At 48.2% G+C, this 12,755-nt stretch overlaps 1 protein-coding gene across 1 annotated transcript in view; it reads left to right on the forward strand.

Annotated features, from left to right (window-relative positions):
- Positions 1 to 12,755, forward strand: part of SYT17 (synaptotagmin 17) — a 90,233-nt gene that overhangs the window by 15,246 nt on the left and 62,232 nt on the right. The window lies entirely within an intron of this gene.

Here is a 12,755-nt window from a genome sequence, read left to right on the forward strand (position 1 = left end):
TGAGGTCTACTGGCCAGGGAGTTGATGGGCTAGCATCACATTTGGGGTGCAGGTGTTAAACATGAGGACTGGAGGGGCTGTTCCACTGGTGTGTGTGTGTGTGTGTGTGTGTGTGTGTGTGTGTGTGTATACCTCTTCAAAGCTATCACTCTCTTAGTTTATATTCCCCAAGAAAAAGAAGACCCTGAGGCAGGGGAAGTCATTTAATAGGGAGGTGACACCAGAGGAAACACCAGGAGGGGGTGGGAAAGTCGCATGAAGGGTGCAGTTATTGAGCCAACCACCACTGTGGGTGACTGGAGCTGAAACCTGCTGGGGGAACTGGGAGCCAGTGTCAGACACACACCTAAGAGCCTTTCCACCTGAGCAGTGAGGGAGCCGGGGTCTTTGTACAGCACCTCCTATCAGCCGCTGAATGAGGGATGGGGGGATGGGGAGGTTCATTTCCTGCTATTTCTGTCCTGTTACGCTGGCAGGTACAGAGACTTTTATTGTTGTTGTTGTTGTTGTTTTTTGCGGTATGCGGGCCTCTCACTGTTGTGGCCTCTCCCGTTGCGGAGCACAGGCTCCGGACGCGCAGGCTCAGCGGCCACGGCTCACAGGCCCAGCCGCCTCGCGGCATGTGGGATCTTCCCGGACCAGGGCACGAACCCGCGTCCCCTGCATCGGCGGGCGGACTCTCAACCACTGCGCCACCAGGGAAGCCCGGTACAGAGACTTTTGACATCCACAAATGCAAAAAAAGTGCAGGAGCTGGCAGGCTGAAGCGGTCACGGTCAGGAGAAGGTGGGCACGATGTTGGCAATGTCTGCTATAATCCCAAATCCTCTTTGCCGTCACACGATCAGGATATATTTGGTGCTTTCTGTGTATCCTCCTCGATATTTGATATCACTCGGTTTTCAACTGTCAAGAAAATTATGTTGAAAGAGGGAGGCCCACCTGACAAAATAAATTTCAGATTTGCCAGCTCCTCTCTTCACATCAGTGGAAGGCCCCGGAGGTAGAGAATCCGGACATCCCCATACCTGGCTCTTGTAGGTCTTGGATGAAAGGTTACCTTGCCTGAAATGGAAAGTCTTCCTGGCCCGTCTGCCCTGGTTTGGTTCTCCTGAAAGCTGAGGCCAAGGCAGGGGCCTGGGTGCAGATCGTGAATTTAGGAGGTGATCCCAAGAAGCAGGAGTGAGAGCTGAGGAGGAGACGGGGAAGGAGGGATCGTCAGAGTCAGTGGTGGTTCTGAAGGTCGCCATTCTGGCACTGGGACGGGCGTGGAGCCCGTCCTGGCACACTGGCCAGGTGGGCTCCCGAAACCTCACAGAAGGGCTAGGGCAGAACAGAGAAGGACCCCAAGTGTGCTGGTGTGCACCAGGTGTGCTGCCCTCTGCCTGAGCCCTCGCCCTCGTCCTACAGGACCATGGGAGCATTTGTATCAGACGCCAGAGGCAGCCCCCGCCCTGGGCGCTCCCTGCCCGCTTCTCCGGCTTTAGTTTTCCCTGTGGCACTTGTCATCATCCCGTAGACCGTACATTTTATGGTCTGTCTCCCCTGCTAGTATGTGAACCCTGGGAGGGCAGTGGCTTTTGTCTATTCGTTCACTGCTCTCTCACCTGCTCCTGGAAGAGTGCCTGTCACGTGGTAGTGCTCAGCAGTATTTATTGAGTGAGTGGAGGATGGAGGAAGGAAGGATCCCCAAAGTAAATTTCCTTCTCCTCTCCCTCCCCCCTTCCTCCTTTCCTTCTTCTTCTTTCTCATGTAAAGAAAGGCTCGTGGAAATTGAGGGAAGAGTGGACTCATATCTGCCATCTCAAACTTGCTCTGGAATTTATACTCTTTGAGTGGGAAGGTCAGCTGCCTGCGGTTGGGGTCCCGAGAAGCAGAGCTTGAGATAGGATTTCAGTGTGGATTAGTTTCCTTAGGGCTGCCGTGACAAAGCACCACAAATTGGGTGGTTTAAAACTACAGAAATTTGGGGCTTCCCCGGTGGCGCAGTGGTTGAGAGTCCGCCTGCCGATGCAGGGGACACGGGTTCGTGCCCCGGTCCGGGAAGATCCCACATGCCGCGGAGCGGCTGGGCCCGTGAGCCATGGTCGCTGAGCCTGCGCGTCCGGAGCTTGTGCTCCGCAATGGGAGAGGCCACAGCAGTGAGAGGCCCGCGTACCGCAAAAAAAAAAAAAAAAAACTACAGGAATTTATAGTCTCAGAGTTTGGAGGCTTTAATTCAAAGAGCAAGGTGCTGTCAGAACCGTGCTTCCTCTGAAACCCAGAGGGGATCCTTCCTTGCCTATTTCTAGCTTCTGGTTGTTGGCAGTCTTGGCTTATAGCTGCATCGCTCTCATCTCTGCCTCCCCCTCACTTAGCCTGCCTTCTCTCTGTGTGTGTCCGTGTCTTTTCTTGTAAAAACATCAGTCATGTTGGATTAGGGGCCCACCCTACTCCAGGATGACCTCATCTTCAATAATCCCATCTGGAACGACCCTATTTCCAAATGAGGTCACATTCTGAGGTACTGAGGGCTAGGAGGTCAACACACCTTTGGGGGATACAATTCAATCCAAAAGGGGACGCAAGAGAAAACCCTGCAGGGGTGGGTGTGAAGTGGTCTAGGTGAAGGGTGACAACCAAGCAAGGCTGAGCCCCAGCCTGGTGTGTGGTGGGGAGGGGACTCTGGGTCCTGGATCTCATTGCAGCATTTCCTCCTTCAGACAAGGGAGCCAGCCAGCCCACATTGTCAGTCATTGGCGGGGACCGTACTGGGAAATCCGATTTTCAGCCGGGCAGCCCTGGGCCTTCCTGAAGCCTCTATAGTATGGAGCAGTGGTTCTGAACAGGGACAGTTTTGGCCCCAGGACACTTGTCAGTGCCGGGGGACATTTTGGGTTAGGTGGATGGCAGAGTGCTGCTGGCCTCTGGCGGGTAGAGACTAGAGATGCTGTTGAACATCCCGCAACGCACAGGATAGACCCTACAACACAGAATGATCTGGCCCAAGATGTCCGTAGTGCTATGGGGTGAAGGGGAGGATGGAGGTTGAGGGGACGGAGCAGGGTCTGCCATGACAGGCAAGACGGGAGCTGGGCTGTTCCCTGTTGGGGAAGGAGGGTTTTCCAGGGAGAGACAATTGTCAGGGGTCGGGGTCGGGCCAAGGGGAAGATGATGTGAGGGGTAGATCTCCAGGTAGCTGCTGTGGTTTTCATTCCAAATGTGAAAAAGGAGATACCGGTTTTGAACAAAAATCCATATGAAGCAAAATAGACCTGCACTGGAGACAGAAAACGAAATCCTCACGCAGTGCGTCCAGGCGGTTAGGTTGGCCATCACCGCCGATTTCCACTGGAGGCAGGCGTCTGCCTTCACCAGAGAGCTCAGAAGATGCACCTGCGTGGGCGGGGGGTGGAAGCAGTTTCTCGTTTTCAGCCTGACTTCGCGGTATGTGGGTCAGAGTGACTCTGAGGGTTTATTAGTTCTACAGTCTCTGCCGTGGAGACCCCGTGGGGGCGTATAGATTGCTGGCTTGTAGGGCCAGCATATAGGCATCTTCTGGCTCATGGCAGAATGTCCCAGTTGTTTTGTGCCTTTGAACATTGTGTCTTTGATCTTGACATTCAGGAAATTAGCAGCTAATGGATCTACTGCAGATTTTTTGGTCACATTGAGAACGCTGGGCCAAAAGATAATGGAAATGAAGACATAGAAATACCGAAGTGTGTGGTGTGATTGATGTGGTATGAAGTTATAGTGGCCTCTGAGAGAAATTCTCTCATCCAAGTGGATTGACGTGAATTGATACTTTGGCCATTTAGAGGTGAAATCCATGTAGTCTCAACTCTTTTTAAAAATTATTAATAATTGTGACAAAACACACATAACATAAAATTAACCATCTTTCAGTGGTATTGAGTACATACACACACGTCATCACCCTCCACCCATATCCAGAACTCTTTTCATCTTGCAAGAAATGAAACTCTGTTCCCATAAAACAATAGCTCCCCATACCCCACTGGCTCCAGCCCCTGGCAACCACCACTCTACTTTCTGTTTGACTGCTTTGGGTACCTCATACAAGTGGAATGACACAATATTTGTCTCTTTGGGGCTGGTTTATTTCACTTAGCCTAATGTCCTCAAGGTTCATCCATGTTGTAGCATGTGGCAGGATTTCCTTTTGAAGGCTGTGTAATATTCCATTGTGTGGATAGACCACATTTTGTTTTTTCATGCATCCATTGATGGATGCTTGGTTGCTTCCATGTTTTGGTTATTGTGAATAATGCTGCTATGAACAGGGGTGTGCAGTTATTTCTTCAACCGTTTTTTGAGCCAGAAAAATACTCGGGATGAAGGACGTTCGTTTTCTCTTGAGATCATGTGGTTTGGGGAAGGAAGGGGGAGGGAGGTGGAAAGAGCAGAGGTCCCGTAGGCATGCCAGAACCTCACAGAGCATTAGGAGGAACCAGAGTTCTTGTTCCAGCCCTTTCACTAGTTCCCTTGTGACTGGAGTCATGTAACCTTGTAGGTCTTGTTTTGCTCGTGTCAAGTGGAGACATGGTACCTGCTGCCTGCTCCCTTGTAGTGCATCTCTAGGGCTATAAACTCTTCTCAGGAGAAAGTAGCTTCTGGCTGTGAAAGTGCCTCGAATTGAGGAAAATTATAAATATACTGTACATTATAAATATACAATAAAAATATTGTGCATATATAAACTATCTGTTTATTTAGTCAATGAATATTTGTTAGGTGATTGTCATGCTCTAGGGGCTGGAGCTACTAATTTCACTCTGAGTTTCCTGAGTGTCTACCATGAGCCAAGCAATGTTCTACATGTGCTCACTTGTCTATCTTCACAAGGGCCCATTTTACAAAGTGGAGAAACTGGGCAGAGAGAAGTTAAGTAATCTTTCTGTGCTGAGTGGTAGAACTGAGGCTCTTTGGCTTAAAAAGTGATGTACCATAACCAAGACACTAGACTGGTTCTCTACAGCAAGTAAAACAGAGCCCCTGCCCTCATGGAGCTTACATTCTAGTGGACGTAGATACTCAGTGAATGAATTAACACATCATGCCTGTTGGCATTGTCTCTGCCAGGAGGAAAAAGAAAGCAGGATAAGGGGCTGGAGAGGGGTGGCTGAGTGGTGAGAGTGGGGAAGCTGTTCTAGGTGGGTGAGGAGATGGCATTTAAGTAGGAGCTGGAAGGGTTGAGGGAGTGAGCCTGGAGGATATCCAGGGGAAGAGCATTCCAAACAGTGAGTACAGGAAGTGCAAAGGCCCTGAGGCAGAGTCTGTTGAAGGCTGGAGGAGAGTGAGTGAGGGGAGAGCAGCAGGAGTTGAGGTTGAACTGGCTTAAAAGGCCCCATCACATTGATCTTGTAGGCTGAGGTAAAGGCTTGGATTTTATTCCTGTGGGTGACGGGAAGCCTTGGAGTATTTTGAGAAGGAGGGGTGACCCAGCCAGTCTGCCTGGAGAGAACTCTTCCTGGGGGACCCACAAGTACTTATTTCCAAAATATATAAAGCACTCCAACTAACATAACATTGTAAAGCAACTATACCCCAATTTAAAAAAAAGCAAAAGAAAATAAAACCTCCAATGACTCAAAAATACAAGACAAAATCCAATTCTTAAATGGGCAACAATTTTGAACAGGTGTTTCACAGCAGAAGACTCATGCAAATGGTCTAAAAGCACATAGGAGAGTGCTCAACTTCATCATCCGTCAGAGAAATGCAGGTTAAAACCTTAGTGAGATACCACTACAACCCACCTACCAGAATGCCTAAAATCACGAAGACTGACAACATCCAATGTTGGTGAAGGTGTGGAGCCACTGGAACTCGCAGGCAGTGCTGTGGGTATATCATGTGATGTAACCCCTTAGGAAGAAATTCTAGTGGTTTCTTGTAAAACTAAACCGATATCTACCCCACGATCCAGCAGTGCCACTCCCAAGAGAAATGAAAATGTTCTGTCCACACAAAAACTTGTACATGCATATTCAGAGAAGCTCTACATGTAATAGCCCCAGACTAGAAATTGCCCAGGTGTCCATCAACAGGATAAAGGCTAACAAACTATGGTATATTCATGTAATGGAACATTATTCAGCAATAAGAAGGAAAAAGGACTGATACAGCGTGGATGAATGTCACAGCCATTATGCTGAGTAGGACATCCTGCTGACAATCATTATGAGAAATAGAAGTTAGACCCAAGAGAGCCCATATAGATGATTGCATATATATAAAGTTCAAGAAACGACAAAACTAATCAAAACAGTGGTTGTGACTGGGGAAGGGGATTGACTGGAAAGGAGCCAAAGGGAAGTTTCTAGACTAATAGTGATAGGGCGTTGGATACACAGGTGTATGCATTTGTCAAACTCATCACGTAAGGTTTGCACATTTCTTTGCATATAAATTTTATCTGAAAAATAAAAGAGCCGTAAACCTCAAATTCTGGTTAATGATATGCCTGCTGAAGTGTTCAGGTCTCTAGTGCCTGCAGCTTACTTTAAAATGCTCTCAGAAAAAGATTGATAGATATGCGATAAAGCAAATATAGCATATTTTCAAAATATTAGCTGCAGAATTAATAACTGTTCATTGTACGAGCTCGGTGATATATTTAAAGGGGTTCAGTGTACAGTTATTTCAGCTTCTCTGTATTTGATAACATTCATAAGAAAATGTTGGGGAACGCCAGTTAGGAGTCATACGCTGTGGGCTTCTGGGTGGGAAGGGGAGCGGACAAGTGCCCAGCTTGGGAGACAGTTTGAAGGCAGCGTCTTTGATCCCCAGAGCCAGCCCTTAGCCTTTACACTCCAGCTTCAGGGGTGCTGTAAATGAGGGCTCTCAAACAGAGGGGGGATTCTCAAACAGGGGATGCTGCTGTTGTCTTACTTCCCAAGCACCAGAATCAGCCAGGAGCTGTGCCTGTGGGGTTCCCAGACCTCAGCCTCCTGGATTCCGATTTCTTAAGTCTTGGGTGAACCTGCACTTGAGTGAATGTGCTGGGAGAGTCTGACGTAAGTGAACTGTGGACCTCATTCTGGGAGGCACTTGGGTGGCCAGTGGAATGCTGAAGGGGCTGGGCTGTTGCAGCCGGACAGACAGGTCTGAGATGTGGTCTCGCTGGTCGGCTGCTGTGTTGGTTTAGCGAGCTGGCCTGGCTGCCTGCAAGCCTGATCTAGGCTGCCATTAGGATGGTATTTTATGGAGCCATCTGGGAAAGGGGCAGGCTCCGGGTAGCGTGCTCTTAGATGTTCTTGGGGGATAATTCGGAGTCGTGGGGTGTAGTATCTCTTATTACAAAGCCACATTGCCTGCTGAGGAACAGTGTTTGATTTGAGCCCAGAAAAAGAAAATGTGCTTAGTCAAAAGTGATATTTGGGGCTTCCCTGGTGGCGCAGTGGTTGAGAGTCCACCTGCCGATGCAGGGGACACGGGTTCGTGCCCCGGTCTGGGAAGATCCCACATGCCGCGGAGCGGCTGGGCCCGTGAGCCATGGTCGCTGAGCCTGCGCGTCCGGAGCTTGTGCTCCGCAATGGGAGAGGCCACAGCAGTGAGAGGCCCGCGTACCGCAAAAAAAAAAAAAAAAAACTACAGGAATTTATAGTCTCAGAGTTTGGAGGCTTTAATTCAAAGAGCAAGGTGCTGTCAGAACCGTGCTTCCTCTGAAACCCAGAGGGGATCCTTCCTTGCCTATTTCTAGCTTCTGGTTGTTGGCAGTCTTGGCTTATAGCTGCATCGCTCTCATCTCTGCCTCCCCCTCACTTAGCCTGCCTTCTCTCTGTGTGTGTCCGTGTCTTTTCTTGTAAAAACATCAGTCATGTTGGATTAGGGGCCCACCCTACTCCAGGATGACCTCATCTTCAATAATCCCATCTGGAACGACCCTATTTCCAAATGAGGTCACATTCTGAGGTACTGAGGGCTAGGAGGTCAACACACCTTTGGGGGATACAATTCAATCCAAAAGGGGACGCAAGAGAAAACCCTGCAGGGGTGGGTGTGAAGTGGTCTAGGTGAAGGGTGACAACCAAGCAAGGCTGAGCCCCAGCCTGGTGTGTGGTGGGGAGGGGACTCTGGGTCCTGGATCTCATTGCAGCATTTCCTCCTTCAGACAAGGGAGCCAGCCAGCCCACATTGTCAGTCATTGGCGGGGACCGTACTGGGAAATCCGATTTTCAGCCGGGCAGCCCTGGGCCTTCCTGAAGCCTCTATAGTATGGAGCAGTGGTTCTGAACAGGGACAGTTTTGGCCCCAGGACACTTGTCAGTGCCGGGGGACATTTTGGGTTAGGTGGATGGCAGAGTGCTGCTGGCCTCTGGCGGGTAGAGACTAGAGATGCTGTTGAACATCCCGCAACGCACAGGATAGACCCTACAACACAGAATGATCTGGCCCAAGATGTCCGTAGTGCTATGGGGTGAAGGGGAGGATGGAGGTTGAGGGGACGGAGCAGGGTCTGCCATGACAGGCAAGACGGGAGCTGGGCTGTTCCCTGTTGGGGAAGGAGGGTTTTCCAGGGAGAGACAATTGTCAGGGGTCGGGGTCGGGCCAAGGGGAAGATGATGTGAGGGGTAGATCTCCAGGTAGCTGCTGTGGTTTTCATTCCAAATGTGAAAAAGGAGATACCGGTTTTGAACAAAAATCCATATGAAGCAAAATAGACCTGCACTGGAGACAGAAAACGAAATCCTCACGCAGTGCGTCCAGGCGGTTAGGTTGGCCATCACCGCCGATTTCCACTGGAGGCAGGCGTCTGCCTTCACCAGAGAGCTCAGAAGATGCACCTGCGTGGGCGGGGGGTGGAAGCAGTTTCTCGTTTTCAGCCTGACTTCGCGGTATGTGGGTCAGAGTGACTCTGAGGGTTTATTAGTTCTACAGTCTCTGCCGTGGAGACCCCGTGGGGGCGTATAGATTGCTGGCTTGTAGGGCCAGCATATAGGCATCTTCTGGCTCATGGCAGAATGTCCCAGTTGTTTTGTGCCTTTGAACATTGTGTCTTTGATCTTGACATTCAGGAAATTAGCAGCTAATGGATCTACTGCAGATTTTTTGGTCACATTGAGAACGCTGGGCCAAAAGATAATGGAAATGAAGACATAGAAATACCGAAGTGTGTGGTGTGATTGATGTGGTATGAAGTTATAGTGGCCTCTGAGAGAAATTCTCTCATCCAAGTGGATTGACGTGAATTGATACTTTGGCCATTTAGAGGTGAAATCCATGTAGTCTCAACTCTTTTTAAAAATTATTAATAATTGTGACAAAACACACATAACATAAAATTAACCATCTTTCAGTGGTATTGAGTACATACACACACGTCATCACCCTCCACCCATATCCAGAACTCTTTTCATCTTGCAAGAAATGAAACTCTGTTCCCATAAAACAATAGCTCCCCATACCCCACTGGCTCCAGCCCCTGGCAACCACCACTCTACTTTCTGTTTGACTGCTTTGGGTACCTCATACAAGTGGAATGACACAATATTTGTCTCTTTGGGGCTGGTTTATTTCACTTAGCCTAATGTCCTCAAGGTTCATCCATGTTGTAGCATGTGGCAGGATTTCCTTTTGAAGGCTGTGTAATATTCCATTGTGTGGATAGACCACATTTTGTTTTTTCATGCATCCATTGATGGATGCTTGGTTGCTTCCATGTTTTGGTTATTGTGAATAATGCTGCTATGAACAGGGGTGTGCAGTTATTTCTTCAACCGTTTTTTGAGCCAGAAAAATACTCGGGATGAAGGACGTTCGTTTTCTCTTGAGATCATGTGGTTTGGGGAAGGAAGGGGGAGGGAGGTGGAAAGAGCAGAGGTCCCGTAGGCATGCCAGAACCTCACAGAGCATTAGGAGGAACCAGAGTTCTTGTTCCAGCCCTTTCACTAGTTCCCTTGTGACTGGAGTCATGTAACCTTGTAGGTCTTGTTTTGCTCGTGTCAAGTGGAGACATGGTACCTGCTGCCTGCTCCCTTGTAGTGCATCTCTAGGGCTATAAACTCTTCTCAGGAGAAAGTAGCTTCTGGCTGTGAAAGTGCCTCGAATTGAGGAAAATTATAAATATACTGTACATTATAAATATACAATAAAAATATTGTGCATATATAAACTATCTGTTTATTTAGTCAATGAATATTTGTTAGGTGATTGTCATGCTCTAGGGGCTGGAGCTACTAATTTCACTCTGAGTTTCCTGAGTGTCTACCATGAGCCAAGCAATGTTCTACATGTGCTCACTTGTCTATCTTCACAAGGGCCCATTTTACAAAGTGGAGAAACTGGGCAGAGAGAAGTTAAGTAATCTTTCTGTGCTGAGTGGTAGAACTGAGGCTCTTTGGCTTAAAAAGTGATGTACCATAACCAAGACACTAGACTGGTTCTCTACAGCAAGTAAAACAGAGCCCCTGCCCTCATGGAGCTTACATTCTAGTGGACGTAGATACTCAGTGAATGAATTAACACATCATGCCTGTTGGCATTGTCTCTGCCAGGAGGAAAAAGAAAGCAGGATAAGGGGCTGGAGAGGGGTGGCTGAGTGGTGAGAGTGGGGAAGCTGTTCTAGGTGGGTGAGGAGATGGCATTTAAGTAGGAGCTGGAAGGGTTGAGGGAGTGAGCCTGGAGGATATCCAGGGGAAGAGCATTCCAAACAGTGAGTACAGGAAGTGCAAAGGCCCTGAGGCAGAGTCTGTTGAAGGCTGGAGGAGAGTGAGTGAGGGGAGAGCAGCAGGAGTTGAGGTTGAACTGGCTTAAAAGGCCCCATCACATTGATCTTGTAGGCTGAGGTAAAGGCTTGGATTTTATTCCTGTGGGTGACGGGAAGCCTTGGAGTATTTTGAGAAGGAGGGGTGACCCAGCCAGTCTGCCTGGAGAGAACTCTTCCTGGGGGACCCACAAGTACTTATTTCCAAAATATATAAAGCACTCCAACTAACATAACATTGTAAAGCAACTATACCCCAATTTAAAAAAAAGCAAAAGAAAATAAAACCTCCAATGACTCAAAAATACAAGACAAAATCCAATTCTTAAATGGGCAACAATTTTGAACAGGTGTTTCACAGCAGAAGACTCATGCAAATGGTCTAAAAGCACATAGGAGAGTGCTCAACTTCATCATCCGTCAGAGAAATGCAGGTTAAAACCTTAGTGAGATACCACTACAACCCACCTACCAGAATGCCTAAAATCACGAAGACTGACAACATCCAATGTTGGTGAAGGTGTGGAGCCACTGGAACTCGCAGGCAGTGCTGTGGGTATATCATGTGATGTAACCCCTTAGGAAGAAATTCTAGTGGTTTCTTGTAAAACTAAACCGATATCTACCCCACGATCCAGCAGTGCCACTCCCAAGAGAAATGAAAATGTTCTGTCCACACAAAAACTTGTACATGCATATTCAGAGAAGCTCTACATGTAATAGCCCCAGACTAGAAATTGCCCAGGTGTCCATCAACAGGATAAAGGCTAACAAACTATGGTATATTCATGTAATGGAACATTATTCAGCAATAAGAAGGAAAAAGGACTGATACAGCGTGGATGAATGTCACAGCCATTATGCTGAGTAGGACATCCTGCTGACAATCATTATGAGAAATAGAAGTTAGACCCAAGAGAGCCCATATAGATGATTGCATATATATAAAGTTCAAGAAACGACAAAACTAATCAAAACAGTGGTTGTGACTGGGGAAGGGGATTGACTGGAAAGGAGCCAAAGGGAAGTTTCTAGACTAATAGTGATAGGGCGTTGGATACACAGGTGTATGCATTTGTCAAACTCATCACGTAAGGTTTGCACATTTCTTTGCATATAAATTTTATCTGAAAAATAAAAGAGCCGTAAACCTCAAATTCTGGTTAATGATATGCCTGCTGAAGTGTTCAGGTCTCTAGTGCCTGCAGCTTACTTTAAAATGCTCTCAGAAAAAGATTGATAGATATGCGATAAAGCAAATATAGCATATTTTCAAAATATTAGCTGCAGAATTAATAACTGTTCATTGTACGAGCTCGGTGATATATTTAAAGGGGTTCAGTGTACAGTTATTTCAGCTTCTCTGTATTTGATAACATTCATAAGAAAATGTTGGGGAACGCCAGTTAGGAGTCATACGCTGTGGGCTTCTGGGTGGGAAGGGGAGCGGACAAGTGCCCAGCTTGGGAGACAGTTTGAAGGCAGCGTCTTTGATCCCCAGAGCCAGCCCTTAGCCTTTACACTCCAGCTTCAGGGGTGCTGTAAATGAGGGCTCTCAAACAGAGGGGGGATTCTCAAACAGGGGATGCTGCTGTTGTCTTACTTCCCAAGCACCAGAATCAGCCAGGAGCTGTGCCTGTGGGGTTCCCAGACCTCAGCCTCCTGGATTCCGATTTCTTAAGTCTTGGGTGAACCTGCACTTGAGTGAATGTGCTGGGAGAGTCTGACGTAAGTGAACTGTGGACCTCATTCTGGGAGGCACTTGGGTGGCCAGTGGAATGCTGAAGGGGCTGGGCTGTTGCAGCCGGACAGACAGGTCTGAGATGTGGTCTCGCTGGTCGGCTGCTGTGTTGGTTTAGCGAGCTGGCCTGGCTGCCTGCAAGCCTGATCTAGGCTGCCATTAGGATGGTATTTTATGGAGCCATCTGGGAAAGGGGCAGGCTCCGGGTAGCGTGCTCTTAGATGTTCTTGGGGGATAATTCGGAGTCGTGGGGTGTAGTATCTCTTATTACAAAGCCACATTGCCTGCTGAGGAACAGTGTTT

Source organism: Phocoena phocoena, chromosome 15, assembly GCF_963924675.1.
Source record: "Phocoena phocoena chromosome 15, mPhoPho1.1, whole genome shotgun sequence".
In the NCBI taxonomy this organism is placed as follows: Eukaryota; Metazoa; Chordata; class Mammalia; order Artiodactyla; family Phocoenidae; genus Phocoena; species Phocoena phocoena.